Source organism: Talpa occidentalis, unplaced genomic scaffold (assembly GCF_014898055.3).
Source record: "Talpa occidentalis isolate TD23 unplaced genomic scaffold, MPIMG_talOcc4v2.1 talOcc4.16, whole genome shotgun sequence".
NCBI classification, from domain to species: Eukaryota; Metazoa; Chordata; class Mammalia; order Eulipotyphla; family Talpidae; genus Talpa; species Talpa occidentalis.
In genome coordinates this window covers 31,779,087-31,796,087 of record NW_023601653.1, presented here as the reverse complement: position 1 = coordinate 31,796,087, position 17,001 = coordinate 31,779,087, and the positions used below count along the sequence as shown (strand labels likewise).

At 34.2% G+C, this 17,001-nt stretch overlaps 1 long non-coding RNA gene across 1 annotated transcript in view; it reads right to left on the bottom strand.

Annotated features, from left to right (window-relative positions):
• The window catches only part of LOC119248283 (uncharacterized), a 140,985-nt gene that overhangs the window by 29,059 nt on the left and 94,925 nt on the right, over window positions 1-17,001 (bottom strand). The window contains exon 3 of the long non-coding RNA XR_005125894.2: window positions 820-994. This is a non-coding gene — a long non-coding RNA (uncharacterized LOC119248283). The remainder of the gene's footprint in view (window positions 1-819; window positions 995-17,001) is intronic.

Below are 17,001 nucleotides of genomic sequence, written 5' to 3'. Positions count from 1 at the left end.
AGTTCTCAAGGACCAAAGGATATTCTCCAGTAATTTCAATCCCAACATGCTCAAAACAGAATTCATTATTTTGTCTAAAATATGCTTGTTCTCTCTTTGTCATATACCAGTGAGTGGTACTGCTGTGCAATAAGTTGCTCAAGTCAGAAACTCAGAAGTCATTTCAGACTCTTCATTATGACCTCCAGTCAGTCAAATCCTATTTATTCCACTTCATATATGTCTCTCTATACTATACTTTTTACTCCTCTAACTCAGGTCACCAATATCTGTTATTTTGAATTCTGCAGCAACCTCTTCACTTTGTGCTATTTCCCAACCTGCTCTTCTCCAATATCCACTCAGCAGCCAAACAAGTACTCCTAAAAGTCAAACTGGGGCATGACAGTCCTTTATTTATACCTTTGAGAGATTTCCCATTGTCTTTAGGAAAAAGTCGAGCCTATACACCTACATATCAGGTCTTAGTAAGTAAACTTTTTCTCCTTTCTTCTTTCTTTTTTCACCATAAAACATGCATTTAGTTTATTCATGGAGTCTACTTTGATTTGAATCTCTGATCTCATACTTTTATCATTTTGTTTAGGGATATTAGGAGCCACCCACCAACATCATAGCTTTCCAAAAATATTTGCAAGTATCATATATAGATCTCTTTGGTCCTTGCTTTTAAAAAAAATTCCATTGCAGATATTGTTTTTATAGCTCTACAAAAAATTCACAATGCACATAAACAATGTATGGCAACACTAACATTTATATATATAATCAGATTAAGCAGTTAATTCCTGAGATGCCAAAAAAACTTAAAAAACTTACCCATAAAGTTCTGTTCCTCCAGAACAACTCTCAATGTCAAAATCTTTGTTAGTTGGCATTCTTGTTAACAGAACTCTATCTAGTTAGAGATGGAGATAGAGATACATGTGACTTCTGTTATAAGAATTCACTACCGCACTTATGGAGGTTGAGAAGTCCTATGATCAGCTGATGTCTGCAAGTTGGGAAAAAGAAAGATAGTGGTGTAATTCAGTATGACTTGGAAGATCTAAGAACCAGAGATGTTTATGATATTAAGAGAGGTTGATGGTGTAAGTTCTAGTTTGACTCCGAAGACCTGCAAACTAGTATCAGAGCTGATATCAGAGCCCCAGAAGCTAAATGTCCACAGTTGAGCAAAGGAAATTAAATTCATCCACCCTTCTACTTTTTATTCTATTCAGACCATCAATGAACAAGTGATACCCTGAATTGATGAGGATGATCGTTGCCAATTTGAATGCTACTATCTTCTGGGAACACTCTCACAGGCATACCCAGAAATGACATTTTACCAGTTTTCTGGGTGACTATTAGTCAAATCAAGTTGACATACAAAATTAACTGCCACAGTAATCAAACACATTTCCTATTATCTTTCATAATGATGACCATAAGAAATCATAAATATATATTGAGACAATAGATAATTAAAACATATACTGGTACATCCTTTCCCTTTTTTTTTTTTTTTGGTTCTTGAGTCAAAATATCAATGTTTTTTGTAAAGTAATCCATATTTGCTTTCTTCAGGAATCTAGAGTATAATGGTGCTTCCTTACATTTTCAAGTATAATATTCCTAAATAATATAATGGAGATATATGAAATCTTTCAGTAAAAACATGAAGAAAATTGTGATATTTAAGTAACAGCTTTTCTCAACTTATTGACAAATATTCACAGACATATTTATCTGCATATTTATCTGTGTAACATTTATGAATCACTAAAGATGTCTACATGTATGTAGAGAGATAGAGGAAAAATTACCAAGATTAATATTCCTAATTGTGGGTTAGTTTCTGAATGCCAAAAATAGAAAAATTTCAGTAAAATAAATGAACATTTTTGACACAGTACAATGTCAAGGTTATCTTGATTCTTAAATTTTATTTCTTTCTTGCTCACTGTATGCATTTTTCTATTTGCTAAGTACAAAAGCAGATGGATAATGCTAAGATTTTATTTTATAGGAAATCATACATTACAAATATAGCTCAAAATGTGTTGTACTTGTTTAGAAATGTATTCACTTGAGATGTGACCAGAAGGCAAAATTCTTTTGCTGATATTTCAAGCTACTTATTACTCTAAACATGTAAAATGATGTAAGTGGCACTGCCAGATGTGACCAATTATCACAAAAGCACTTTCTTAATTCAGGATCTGGAAAAGTCTATAGCTAGACAGTTCTTATATTTGATATCTCAACCTCAATTTACAAAGTTGTTACCAAGCAAAAAATGACAACTCTTAATAATGGACTCTATTATCTGAAGGTAGACAGACCTTAATCATGGAAATAGTTTCCAAGCCTTACATATTTATGATTTACTATTAGTTGAAACTGGAATTGGAACTGTGACCCAAACATTTTAATAACAGCAGATTAGAATTTTTGAGAAAATGATGTATCTATTGATAGGAATGCTTTGAACCAACATGGTGTTAGATATCACAGTCCATTTAAAAAATAAAAAGTTATTTTTGTATTTGACTTTATTTTTCTGGTATTATTGGTATGAACATCCAGTTACATTTATTGAAAAGAACAATACTTTTCTTCTGATTTGAAAATTGACCTTAACTATGTACTGATATCTCATAAATACATGAATCCATCTATTTCTGTAGTTATCCCCTATGTTCATTATCAGGCTGTTATACGGAGATGAAGATATCTTGTGGTAACTGAGACTTGACCTTTGTAGTTTCGTGCCTCCGTGTGACATTTTTAACCTCTGCTCTTTCCATATATTAAATGCATTTCTCTTGTCATTAGAAGCTGATTCCCTACTGTCATTTTTAATTGGGGCTATTAAAATCCATTAGGCCCATTTTGTGACATGATGTTACCAAATTATTTTGTAGCCCTAACGATTCCTGAAGACAACTCTAGGGAAGGCATTTGTTTATCCTCCCTTTTATTCTTGGAGCTTAGCAAAGATCATAACTGAAATTATTTTACTCTTACATGATCTGAAATAATTTGAAGCATCGATGTACTCCCTTTTACACTGTATTTACCTATGAAAACTTTAATTTTAAATGGCTACATGATATAAAGCATATTTACATTTATAAAGAAAACTGTTACACCATATTTAAATTATTCTAAAATAATCTAATAGCATAAATTGTTATAAAAATCACTTATTTAAGGGCCTCCCTGGTGGCACAAGGGGTTAAGCACCACAATATGAAGCAATCCACAGCCTCTTCAGCACGAGTTTGACCCCTGGTAAGCCAGGGAGCAACCCACATGGCGCAGCAGACCTCCCTTGTCTTGCCCGCTGCTCCCCTCAACAGTGTATTTCAGTTCGTCTGCTTGTTCTGTTCCTCACATGTCTCTGATGAATCTTCTCACCTCCCACACCTCTGGCCTGTACCCCAGGTCTGGTAATCATAAATAAATAAAATCTTTTAAAAAAAACCACTTATTTAAATCTATTTAAGAAGGTCCTTCTCTAATATTGAGCTTACATTAATCATTTTCTATACCATTTACCTCTTAGAATGGCATGACACTTTTCTGTAACTATTTTTTTTAATATAAGGCATCATAATCATAAAACCCTAAGTATAAAAATATTTCTGGATTGGGTTATCATTCAGGTTACAATCTTTAGTATACAAGATACCCAAATAAATATTGCATGTTTTGATAAATAATTATTCAACAAAATGTCAATTTCCTTGGGAATAAATTTTATTAATGAGATGAATAGGCAGAGTCTTTTTTTTTTTTTTTTATAGAGGCATGTTTTTATTTATTTGTTTGTTTGTTTGCTTGTTCGTTTATACATGCACTGGGTACAGTCAGAAGCGCGGGAGGGCGAGAGAATTCACCAGAGCCAGAGCGGGGAGCAGAGCAGGCAGAAGGACCGAAGTACACTGCTGAGGGGAGCAGCGGGCGGCAGGAGAGGTCTGCGCGCCATGTGGGACCCTCCTCTGGTGGCCGGGGAGCAGCCGGGGATCGAACTGGCTCCGCAGAGGCCGCGGGCAGCTTCGCAACCCAGCGCTCAACCGCTGCGCCACCGGGGAGGCCCTAGGCAGAGTCTTTTTAATTAGTTAATTAGTTTATGTATCTAGCATGAATATTATCTATTTCTATAATGAGAAAATATGTGGAATCTATTATTTTATAATTCTTTATTTCTAATGTAAGAGAATTCTTTCATTTCTGGAACTTAGAAAGATAATATAGCTGTACAAAGCACAGAACAGCTCCCATTAAGAGCTGTTCAAAGTCTAAACATACATGTTCATTATCTACCTAATTACCTTCCTTCAAAAACAAGAGATAACATCTTCCCTTCCTCCACATTTCCACACATTCTATATTAGTTAGAACTGACGTTTTTCTAATGTGTTATGGTTTTTTTGAGGCTACCCACTTAAGTTCTAATAACCAACCATATTTCAAAGCTTTTGGATTCACTGCCACGTTTTTTTAAAGTCCAAGAGAGTAAGACTGTTTTATATGGTAATATTGTAAGGGGAGGATGTTCTGAACCAACTCCACAAACTCAAGTTTTATGGACTCCTGGCCCAGGCCAAAGAGAGCCAAGGCACTAAGGACTGCAAATCCCATAACATCATCACCACTGAAGGGAGGGTTGCTGGAAAGTTAGGGTGGAGTTAAGTAGCGAGGCCTGATATTTAACCAGACATGTGAGCCTTGGGGTTGCCAGCTTTTCGCTGGCCTTCAGCATGCTATTGGGGCCCCAGCTCAGCGAAACTAGTAAGGCACATTCACCAATTTCTCTCTCTCCCTCTTTCCCCCTGGGTTATTCCTTTCTTCATTTCCCCTTATTTGTAAATAAACCCTTTATTATCCTTGTGTGTGTGTCTGCATTTGAGTCTCATTTTAAGTCCTTTTTAAGCACAGGGTGAGGACCCATACTCAGACCAACCCATTTCCCATTGGGGTTGCCCTGTAACAGTAATAGAGGTAGTAAGATTTTAGTTACGGAAATCAGGAAAGTTTAATAGATTGAAATATTTTCCTTTCCTTATTAAATAAAATAACATTTTGCAGTATGTTGTTTTTCATTAATTATATAGGAAATTACAGTTTTTACAGAACACAATTGCTTCTGGGGGGAATTCATAGCTCCAAAGGCATTGTCTGCTAATAAATGTTTTCATATTCTTGCAAAGTAAGTTCAAAATATCGATAGTTTACAAAATAAACTTTGGCATTGTTGAAATATTAGAGATTTCATTGTTAGGAGTGACTTCCATTCACTTTTATGTGTCAAACTTTAAGAAAAACTAATAAAGCAATGCCCTAAATGTTTCTTTGAAAAGAGTACATTTTTACTTAAAAATGAGAATAATTACCATGTACACAGCAGGAAGACAACTGGAAAATATCAAACAGAAAGGAAAATTAGCATAAACACAATGTTTTATTTCAATTGAGAGCTTTTATCGATTGAAGGAAAGTGAAAAGAAAGAAAAACAGAAATAAATGACATGGTTGCCTTAATTACAACTATCATTTTACGTGATTACCTGTCCTTCCTGTCTGCTGCTATATTTAATAATTAGAGGGCAGTGAAGAAAGAGGCAACAAAGGGTGTATAATATTATCAAATGCAAATGATTTACTTTTTATATTTAATGTATTTTGTTGAATTAATTCCATAAAATATTAACTCAGAGATTATAATGGCATATTACTCTAACATATCTTTATTTAAAATTATTTTTAATTTTAAAAAAGCACTTGATTATACCATTATTCCTCCTGCATTCACTAATGCAACAATGTTTAAGTGTTGCTTCTATCATAACAAGTATTCAGTTAGATTTCAAAGACAACATAAAGACACATGAAGTTGTTACTCAAAAGAAACCAATTAAACCATAAGGAATCATTAAAAATTAGCAGTTGTATAACACTGTGAGTTATTGCAAAAGACAGTTATTATCCTAATTCCAGAGCATCTCCAATGAATCCCAAACAACACTAGGTGTTTTACACGTATTATTTCATTTATATATTTTTTGGCAATCTTATGCTCTGTTATTTCTACTATCTGGAGGAAAAACTAAGGCTGAGACAGTATAATATTTTTCCCAAAAACCCACAAGCATGAGGTAGCAAAGCCAGAATAAATGCCAGTCCTATTGATTTCAGAGATGTGCTTTTTACATACAGAGGAGTGACACCTTACTTAACCAAGGAGGACATTCAGCTAACTATTGGAAAAGGTACCCTGTGTGTGTGTGTGTGTGTCTGTGTATCTTAAAATGGTACGACAGAGATGGGAAACTAACCAAAAAGAAACTAATGTACTAATGTACCTTTGCTTTACTATTACAGCATCTTGCGTATTATCTCTTATGTTTGTATTCACATATATATCATTTTAAACTGTAATTCCCAAGCTTACTTTATGTGATATAAATTTTCTCAAACACCTTATACTTTGCTACCTACATAGAAAATATTTCAGGTGCATTTGTCCTGATGTTTACGGTTAAGTCCATGGTCATTTTGCCAACTGGCAACTACTAGCTACTGGCTACCCATCCTAAATTTTAGTTGCTGGAAATGGATCTTACAAAATATGTTCACTATGTGATTAAATCTTAAAACATTTTTTCTCTATTGAAAAGGTAAAGTATCCATAATTTTACTTAAGGAAAATAGGATACTCCTTTAATATCTGAATCATTTGTCCATGGTTTTAATTGGGAAATATGTAAATGATTTCATAAAATTAAAAACGATCTAGCATTTCTAAGTTTTTTAAAAAATAAGTATTTTTAAGCCCAGTGTTTTGATAACTTTCTTAATGTATTATTGATTTTAAATAAAGGAAACTGTTCAGTCAGTTAATCACATTTGTATTACTAATTTTTTACTTTAATTATCCAGTTACTTAGTTTTGTCTTCATGAGTATTTGCCAATTTCCTTAATATCTGAGTCTCTAGTAACAGCAGAGACTCTAGTAACAGCAGAGGGAGCTCACAGTGTATTTTTTGAGTATTGCTAAGCTACATATTTTTACATCTGCTCAGTGGAGGGGGTTTATAAAACTAAACTTTTCATTTTATCAGAGGAACTTACATAAATATACAAAGGCAGCTATAACTTATGGACTGTATCTTATAACAATAAAATATAGGAGAAAATAAATTTGATGATTTCACTACATATAAACTTATAAAGTTCAGCTTTGAACTTTAAACTTGAACCACTACCAAGTGCTATCATTGTCCTAGAATTTGTGCCTCGCTTATATAGATTTTTCCTGAACCTTAGACCTTGATATCTACTCACTGTTTCCCTTGGGTGCCTGAGACATCTCATCCAGTCCAAAAGCAATCTTCCCCGCTATGCCCACCTTCCCCTTCTTAGCCTTTCCCATCTCTGTTGAAGGCAACAACATCCTATGGTTGCCCAGACCAGAAGCTTGAGAATCATCTTTACTTCTGTCTCTACAATCTTTCATCTAACCCATCACATAATTCTGTTGGCTATTCTTTCAAAACAATATTAGAATCCAAACACTTCTCAACACCCCTATGCTACCACCCACCTTATCTCTCACTTGGATTACTGCAAGCATCTCCGAAATAGTATCCAGCCTTTTCCCTTCGTAAACCACTTCTATGGTCTATTCTCAACACAGCAGTCAGAATAATCTTTTTTAAAACAAAAGTCATGCCTTGTTATTTCTTTCTACAAAACCTTCCAATTCTTCATTTCAGTGAGAATTAAAGCAATGTCTTTGTAATAGCCTAACAGATGTTTCGTGATTTTAAGCCCTTCCAACTGTATCACGGCTTTCTCCTCATTAACCACAAGGCTGTGACTCTAGTCTTTTCACTTTTCACCCAGATGTGTTCCTAAATTAGGGTTTTTGCTCTTTAACTGCATTTGTCTGAAAAAACTTCCTCCTCAAATTCTGAATGACTAACTCCACTAACTCCTTTATTCTTCACTAACATATAATCCCAAAATCATAAAATAGCAACTCAACTCATAAAAAATTGCAATTGTGTCCCTATGCCCTCTCAGTCTCCTATCCTATTCTTCTGCTTTTTACATAGTTCATGTTATTTTTCAATATATTATAAATTTCCTTATTCTTTATATTTAGTTTTCCTTCTAAAATATAAGAGCAAGAACTTTGTAAAATCCCTGAAATAGCCCAGAGACATGGAACAATTCTTTATATATAGCAGATGCAAAAAGTTGTGGGTTGAATAAAGATTATCATGATAAATATTAATATTCGATTATTTCATAGTATATGTTCTGCTATTTTCAGAAATGTACTACAATAATCATTGATTTTATCTACTGCATCAATGGTTTATAATTCAAAAAGGGGCTTACTAGGAATTACCGACTATAAACAAATATATATTTCAATGTATATATGTCTAATAAAGCACACTAATATTCAATAAATAGAAAATGATTTCTAATATAATTCAGGTGAACAGAATTGTGCTAGTTTGTAATAACTTTCTGTAGAGAAATACAGTACTACTTTCTCAATAGAAAGATTTTATGAGAAAAATAATGTTTCAATATAACTTTTCTCCCAATTCCCTTAAAATAATAATACTAGTTTATTGTGTAAATCAAATGTGCCTCCTAATACTTAAGCTGGTGTTTTGGACCATAGGTGTCTGATTGCTTACTTTAACTGAAAAACCATAAATCTTAACTGTTCATTTGGCTTAAATAACAAATTTGTGTTAAGGTTAAAGCATTGTTTTTATCAGCTTTATAAACCAAAATAAAAACAAGATGAAATCTACTCATTATTTTAATTGAATAACTCTCCTCCACTATCTAGTGAAGAAAATGGAAAGGCTTTTGCATGGTCTCTGCTTATCAGTTTGTTGCTTTATAGAATACACCAAGCTTTTTCAATCTCAGGAACTTGTTCCCTTTATTTGAAAAATTTCCTGGAGGCAAAGCCCAACAGCTATCCCTCAATATCTATTCTCCTTTCATCCAAATCTTTCAGCTTCCACTATGGTCAGGCCTGGAGTGTGACAAAGTGCTCTCCAACTTCCATGAGCTGAGACAAACACAGCATCTCTAGATTTGACCTATAAACTCCTTAGCACCCCCTTACATCCTGCCCCTTTAAGTTAAAGGGGAGGACTGTGCTTAGGCTGGGTGGAAAGAAAGGGTCTTGGAAGTCATGTATTCAAAATGTCAATAACAGTATGGCCCAGATAATTATATATAAACGTCGTTACTGTGGAAAAAGAAGCTGAGCAAAGACTAAGGCAAGAAAACTAAATATAAACAGATCATTCAACCAACTACCACCAAACAAAATAGAAATCCTACACTGTTATATTTGGGAGAAAATTAAATCATTTGCAATCCAGACAGTCACATTATAGATTGCAAAGAACTTTCAGAAGTTCATGTAGTTAAATAGAGTTAACATTTTCAAAAAGGTCACCATTTAATCCTGAACATAAGTGAATGTAGTAGAATGCAAAGTCTAATAAAAATAGTTTTATTCAAACTGCCAAATTTCTGCTTTGGTTACACAGGAGAGATGTTTTTAAAATTTATGTTGGAAGCACTCATCCATTAGGAAGGACACAGCCTTCAAAAGGTCAACTGTTATTGTGTACATGGAAACCTTAATAAGAGTACCTTGCTTATTCACTGGTAGGGGTTAATTAGTTAAATCTTCAGTGCCGCTTGGTAATTTTCACACATGCCACGCAGTTCAAGTGCACACAATACAAAGCAATTACACAGCAGTAGAAATTTGACAGAAAAGAAAAAGCAAGATCAAATTCAAGAATTCCTATCTCTTCTAAAAATAATAAAACTATGACTCAAAACCTAATCTCATGTCTATGAAATTATTCTATATTGGAAAACAAAGTATCAGCGAAGAGAAAAAGGTGATATATCAGGAGTAGAAGTAGCAATTAAACACATCCACAACAGATGGTTACAGAATACTGTAAATCACAGAATATTGTCATATCAAAACAGAAGAATAAATAAGGCAGTAGAAATATGGAGTAAAGTGTTAAGTGAGAAAAAAATTTATTTTTTTTTTCTGTCCTATGGTTTGAAATGTAGATTTTTAAAAAACATGCAATAGTCTTTTTAGAATAATTTTGTAAGTATTTCCATCTATTGTATTTAATGCTCCACAATCTTGGACATTTCCTATCAATAGGTAACACAATTCCAGAATTACATATATTATACATATGTAATATTTTGTTACAACATTGTATATAGGATCTCCCATTCAGAAGTTGTTACTCACCACCAAAACACCCATCGTCCTTAACCATAATCAATTCTGCTCCCTACCCAGCTTGTTCTCTTCTCTTCTTCCTCTCTGGTGGCCTCAGTACTACATTTAGATTTGTAGAGTTTGTTATTGGATTGGTTTTATCTGATCCTTTGTTTGGTTTCTATATTCTACACGTAAGTAAAACCATTTGGTATTTGCATTTGACCTTTTGACTCATCTTGTTTAGTTCCTACCAGATCAATCCATGTTGTTGCAAATGGCCAAGGTTCATTGTTTCTTATAGCTTAGTATTCCATTATGTGTATATACCAAGACTTCTTTTTCTGCTACTCTGTATTTGGGCACTTAGGTTGCTTCCTTAGCTTTGCTATTGTAAACAGTGCCACAATGAAAACTGGAGTGCATATGCCTTTAAATTAGTGATTTTGTATTCTTTGGTAGATAGATATCTAGCAATGGGATTTCTGGTCATATGGTGGATCCACTTTTAATATTTTGAGGAACCTCTATAAGTTTTCCATAGGGGTTGGACTGGTTTACATTGCCACCAACAGTGTATGATCCCCACCAACATTTGCTTCTTGTCTTACTGACATTTGTAACAATAAATCTTATTTTTATCTAGAATAAACTAGAACTACAGAATTCTTAAATAGAAATTAACAACATGAGAATATTGAGTGATCCAAACAAAGCCTATGTCCTGATATAGCCCAGACGATTTATGATCTCTGCGTGAAATAGCTATCCATTGTCCTCTGAATATATTGCTTTGCAAGAAAAGTGCAAGGATGCCCTAATTTTCCTTTAAATCAAATGTAGTTATCTTTTTTCTCCTAAGATATTTATGAAGTTTATAAAATATTATTGACATTCTAAATGTTTGGGTGTCTAGGTTTGAATCCTTTTATTTTTTATCCATGGTACATTGGGAACATTAGTTTACTTACAAATTTGGCTTCAACTCCAGAACATTTTTTTCATTGTACTATTGATTTTTAAAATTTATTTGTTCTTTCCCCTTTTTCTTATATACAGACAGTCTCTCCATATGCGTTCTCTATCTTCTATAACTATCATTCCTCTCCACAATGTTAATGTCTCAGTCCAAATTCTCTGTACATTTGGAGAGTTTCCCAAAGTTCTCCTACATAGCATAGCCTTTTCCCTAGTTACCCTGCCTATCACTTTTTCTGGATAGAAATAAAATTATAGTATTTTTGGGTTAGTAAAGTAAGGCATATTATAATATATATATTATTATTATTATATGGATAGGGAAATAATAATATGTCTTTATTCTTGCCAGTTAAACAAATCAAACAAGGTAAAAACAGACTCAGAGCTTTAATGTTTGTTTCACTTTTTCTACCCATCAATATAAAACAAATTTAAGACATTTTGAAGATTTGGGGTAGGGAAAAGATTATTTAACATATCCATTACAGTTAGAAAGACTATAGGTAGATTTTTTTTCTTTTTTTTTTTTCAGATTTATTTATTTATGCATACAAGAACTGAGGTACAGGCCAGAGGGGTGTGTGTGGGGAGGGAGGGTAAGAGGATTCACCAGAGACAGAGTGGGGAGCAGAACAGGCGGACTGACTGAAATACACTGCTGAGGGGAGCAGTGGGCAAGTCAGGAGAGGTCTGCTGCACCATGCGGGTAGCTTCCTGGACAGGGATCATACTCATGCTGCAGTGGCTGGGGATAGCTTCATAGGTTGCATCTTAGCCCCTTGCGCCACCAGGGAGTCCCAGGTTTTTGTTTTTGTTTTTGTTTTTTTTTTTTTCATTCAAAAAGTTAGAGCAGAGCTACCCCCTTAAGTGTAGCTGTCATGTGGGAAAAAATTGTAAAGAGAAAGATTCAAGACCTCACCTTGTGCAAGACCCATCCCATTCTCTTACCAGTCTGATAACAATAAGTGAAAAACTAGAAGTGACCCCATTAATGTTCTCAGTTTTTCCACAGCAATTCCTTTTCCATCATAGAGAATAAAGAGAAAGGTAAGAACATAAGAAAAGTTTGGAGATCTTATATTCCTATTCAGAATAGATACACTGGTCCTAATGCATTTTTTATTGTTTCATTGTAATCTTAATTCTAGTGAGCTCTTTATTATCTCATTCATCTCTTTTTAAATTTTGAATGTCTATTAAGGAATTCCCAATTCATCTGAAACTAGTTTCTTATCATCTCATCTTACAGAGTCTGCATTATATTAAATTTTTATGTCAATGATTTTTTTAAAGTATTCTATTTCCTTGGGAAAAAATGTAATTTGTCAAAGTCTTTCTCTGTTTCTTTTGGCTATGTGTTCCTTTCTTTATTGTGTTTAAATATGTATATATTATGGGTGTTTACTAATCTTTGCATTATGGAATGTCCTCAAGCTAAAATATTTTATTCTCAAATAAAATAAATGTATTTTTCTTGGATTTGTCTGGTTTTTATATTTATTTATCTACTAAATATTCATTGTGAGTATATTTTAATATTTAGAGGGTGTATTCCATTTCTTTGCTGATATAATTCTCCTCTCAGCTCCTAAATTTATTGCTCCCTATATGGTTCCCAGCCTTGAGTAGTAATGAGAAAAACTTGCAGAACTGTGTTAAATCGTTGTCATTGTCTCTTTTATTCTATTTGGTGCACAAATTTTATCTTAGGGCATTCTCTTTGGGATCCTTTCCAAATCTGATATTTGGAACAGAGATGGCACCTTGAAAATGTCCTTGAAGTTTTATGCATGTGAATGATACCATTCCTAATACTAATGCCAATAAGTATTTGACTAATTTTTTGGTATAGGTAGAATCATTCAGTTACTTCTATTACTCACATCACCAACTCACCTCCTATTGGCTTGGTTATAGTGTCCTATTACCTAGGCACATGGTTGACCTTTAATGTTCCTGCCCCACATAACAAAAAGGTTTTCTAAAGACCTGCCTTCCAAGGTTGCCCTACTACTCTCTTGCATATAGCACTTACCAATAGTCAGATTTATCAGTTTTATATCATACTATTTCTTTGCAAACAAAAGTTCCATAGTGTAGGCCCTATAATCAAAGCATCAAAGTATCCTTGGTTCAAAATTAAAGATTTCTTAAAATTAATATAAATTCATGGCTATTTCCTAATATTTCTTATTGACTTTTGTGTGTGAATACAGTAGAAATGAATCAGAAAACTTACAAAATTCAATTTAACATTTATCACTAACACCATGCTTTAAATATAGAAATGAGTAGTACTTTTAACCCTGCTAATTTAAAACTATCTTCACATATCTGTAAGTTTTTCAGGTAGATTTCTTCCAGTAAGTTTCATTTGCTGACTTGCTAAGACTTTTAAGAATTTTGGGATACCTAACCACCCACCTGTATTCCTTCCCATATTCTCAACCAACTGAGGATGGAGCATTATTGGAAATCTATAGTATCTGTTTTATTATTGGCAAAGTTGGATGTATGTGTGTGTGTGTGTGGGGGGGGTGACATTTACATGGGGCCAATTTTTTTTAATATTACTTTTCATGGAATAAAATTTCTTCACTCAGGTGCAGAGAAGACAGCCAGATGCTATGAAGTCTTTCTTAATAATGATGAGGATTAAGGAAGTGCTTGTGATATAGGATATCACTAGGGAGAATATATATCACTTTTCAGAAGACAGAAGACAATGTTCAAGAAAAGGAAGGTAGATCACTTTAGCAGATTTTCAGCAATGCTAGTCACTTCTCATCCCATTGGAAAGTCAAAGAAGTTCATTCTTTGAACATGTGCTATCCTTGGAGAGAAGAGGGAGGATAGAAACATAGGTATAAAGATCATAAGCATTTTCTCTAACATTTCCCAAATTAACTTTTGATAAACTTGGGATGATGGCCTCATTTTAAAGTAGATTTCTACCGATCAAAAATTTCCAGAGTAGGGGCCTCCTTAGTGGTGCAAGGGGTTAAGCACAGCACTGTTACACTATCCACAGCCTCTGCAGCATGAGGCCAATCTCTGGTCAGCCAGGGAGCTACCCACATGGCGCAGCAGACCTCTCCTGTCTCGCCTGCTGCTCCTCTCAGCAGTGTATTTCAGTCAGTCTGCCTGTTCTGTTGCCCACTCTGTTTCTGGTGAATCCTCTCGCCCCTCACCTACACCTCCGGCCTACACCCTAGTTCTTATATGCATAAATAAATAAATCTTAAAAAAAAAAAAAACTCTCACAGTAGAATTTTCTACCAGTGAAAAAGGAACAACTAATGGCAATAGTACTTAGGATGGTATCCACTTTCTCAGTCTTCCACAGTCTTCATTACATTGCCTTGTCTCAGGGTTATTTCTCTCAAGGTGCACTACAGACTTCCTGCTTAGATACATGTACGCTATTGTATGCCTCCTATCAGAAAAAGGAAACTTCTTTCATGATTTAGTATACTTTAGAGTATATTAATTTGAATGTTGCATTGCTTTTCAATTTTTTTTGTCCTATCTTCAAGGGATTCAAAGAAATAATTCAATTTATTTACAAAAAACTTATTTTTGATGTCATTCAGTATTAAATTATTAAAAATGAATTGTTTTGAGGTGTTTTGACTCAAGGTAACAAAAATGGTTTACTTTTAGAGGATATGATCATGTTTGGATTTAATTTTGTGCATAAATTTTGGTTTTGTAAGCTGTCATGTAAGTTTAAAGAAAATGTTACAAAGTGCTTGAGAATTTTCCATCTGGGCAGTAGTATATTTTACCACTCTAAGTGATGGAATCCACTTCTTTTTAATGAAAAAAATACCTTCTCCATAATAACTGGTAAACACAAAGGTTCTCAGATTAGGTGACCAAAATCATGTTCAAATATGAAGTTAGGAAGCAAAAAAATAATGCTCGTTGAATATCATTGTTTTCCAAGAGAAATATTAACTGTGCAATAAATTATAATGAAAACAATAAGCTCTTTCCATGTTTTTATGACATTGATAGATGTGTGCATTTCTGAAAACAAGCGGGCTTTGTAATATCTGGTAGAACATGGAAGAAAGTTGGGGGTACCCACTCCATCCCAATAAGAAGTAAAAGTTGAACAACCTGAAAAATCAAGAGTTTTTCTTAGATGTAAGAGAAGAGAGGTCACAGAAAAACTACTTCGCCCCAAATTGTATAGACAAATATGGCAATAGAGATTCACTTACCAGAGTAGAAACCCATCAGCCACAATGCCTGCCATAATCAGGGCTGCACCAGAAAACCTGACCTGAAATTAACAAATGGCTGGAGACTCAAAGTGGACAACCCGAGGGCTAACAGGGCACCTAATCATCAAGGGACTACACATGTTTGTGCTTTATTTCCTGGACTCCTGGCATGTTCTCACAGTGGATATTGGACAACAGTCCCCTCAAGCTTCTGGCAGGGAGGGAGGGGAAAAGGAATCATTTTAAAAGACATCCAGAGCATTTTGTTCTCCTGAGAAAGGTCTGTCCTCAGGGGAAACTACTTAACCAGAGCCAAGCTGGGTAGAATTTTATAAAAACCTAATTGATCTGAGAGAAGGGAGATACCTAACTCCACCCTACTCTAGCCATCCGGTCTCATCTAAGTGTGAGAGAGGGGAGGGATTGGGGAACACGGGAGACGTCACAGTCCAGAGCTGTAGGCTCACTGAAACACAGAGATCTAATCACAGGCTACAGAAGCCTTCTCCTTCCCTAATATCTCACCACTACAATACCAAAGGCCAATTTAAAATTTTCCCAGGTGTTTTTTTTTTTGTTTGTTTGTTTCTTTATGCAGTGCATCTTGCCTAGCTATCAAGGAAAAAATTACAAAATACACAGAAAGCCCAAGAAATACAGTTGAAAAGACAGAGCCAGCATAAGAACCAGACTCAGATATGGCAGTGATATTTGGGTTTATTAGACTAGAAATTTAAAACAACTGTGATCACTATGCCAAGGGCTCTAACGGATAATGCAGAGAGCATGTAAGAACAGGTGGGAAGAAAAATGGGAATTCTAAAAAGAACCAAAAATAAATGGTGGAATAAAAACACTGTAACAGAAATGAAGTAGTAGACTGGACACAACTGAGGAATAAAATCCCTGTGCTTGAGGACATCTCAATTAAAACAAAATCCAAAACTGAAAGCAAAGAGACAAAATGACTGAGAAAAACTCACCTAGACCAACCAGACTATCCAGGAAAAGAACTTAGGTCAGCTACAAAATCCTTAACACATATCTAATGGGAATACCCAGAGGAAAAAAGAGAACCAAATAGGAGAAATATTTGAAACAGTAATAGCAGAAAAACATATCAACTTAATGTCAGACAAAAAAACCACTCATCCAGAAAGCTACAGAATACAAATTCCACCAAGCTCCAAATACACCCAGGCATAGACAACACTTTATCTATTGAGGAGCAAAGACAAGAATTACATCTGACTTCAGGAAACATAAAAAAAAAAAAAAAATGAGAGTATGTGGAATATCTCTGCAGTTTTTGCTTAGTTTTGCTGGGATCCTAAAACTCCCTAAATTAGAAACTAAAATTTGTTTAAAGTATCAAAAACATGTAAAAAGCTGCTAATATCATTTTGTGAAAAACTAACTCCCCACAAATAAAGAAATGTCAGTTATTCAATAACACAATGAAATATTTACTTTATAAATTTTAAGAAAGA